Here is a 264-nt window from a genome sequence, read left to right as displayed (position 1 = left end):
TATACATAACCCAGCTACGTTGCAAAGATAAATGGGCGGAGGCAGAACGGCGTGGGCGTGCTGCACAGTCCATCAGCGGGCGGGGAAAAAGTGCCTATATCGTGGGCGAGGTCATAGTAGTTGATCGAGCGACAGTCACGGTGAGTGGAGGGCGGTGGGCGGCCCAGGTGGAGGGCGGTGGGCGGCCCAGGTGGACTCTGTGGGCGGCCTTCCACTAGAGGACTGTCATGCGGTGGTCATGCACTCGCTTGGGTATCTAAGTTC

The 264-nt window shown here is 60.2% G+C and overlaps 1 protein-coding gene across 1 annotated transcript in view; it reads right to left on the bottom strand.

Moving 5' to 3' along the window:
• Positions 1–264, bottom strand: part of LOC119591711 (cell wall protein DAN4-like) — a 26184-nt gene that overhangs the window by 24952 nt on the left and 968 nt on the right. The gene's annotated exons all lie outside the window — the stretch shown is intronic.

Source organism: Penaeus monodon, chromosome 29 (genome assembly GCF_015228065.2).
Source record: "Penaeus monodon isolate SGIC_2016 chromosome 29, NSTDA_Pmon_1, whole genome shotgun sequence".
Taxonomy (NCBI): Eukaryota; Metazoa; Arthropoda; class Malacostraca; order Decapoda; family Penaeidae; genus Penaeus; species Penaeus monodon.
This window is presented reverse-complemented; position numbering and strand designations above follow the sequence as displayed.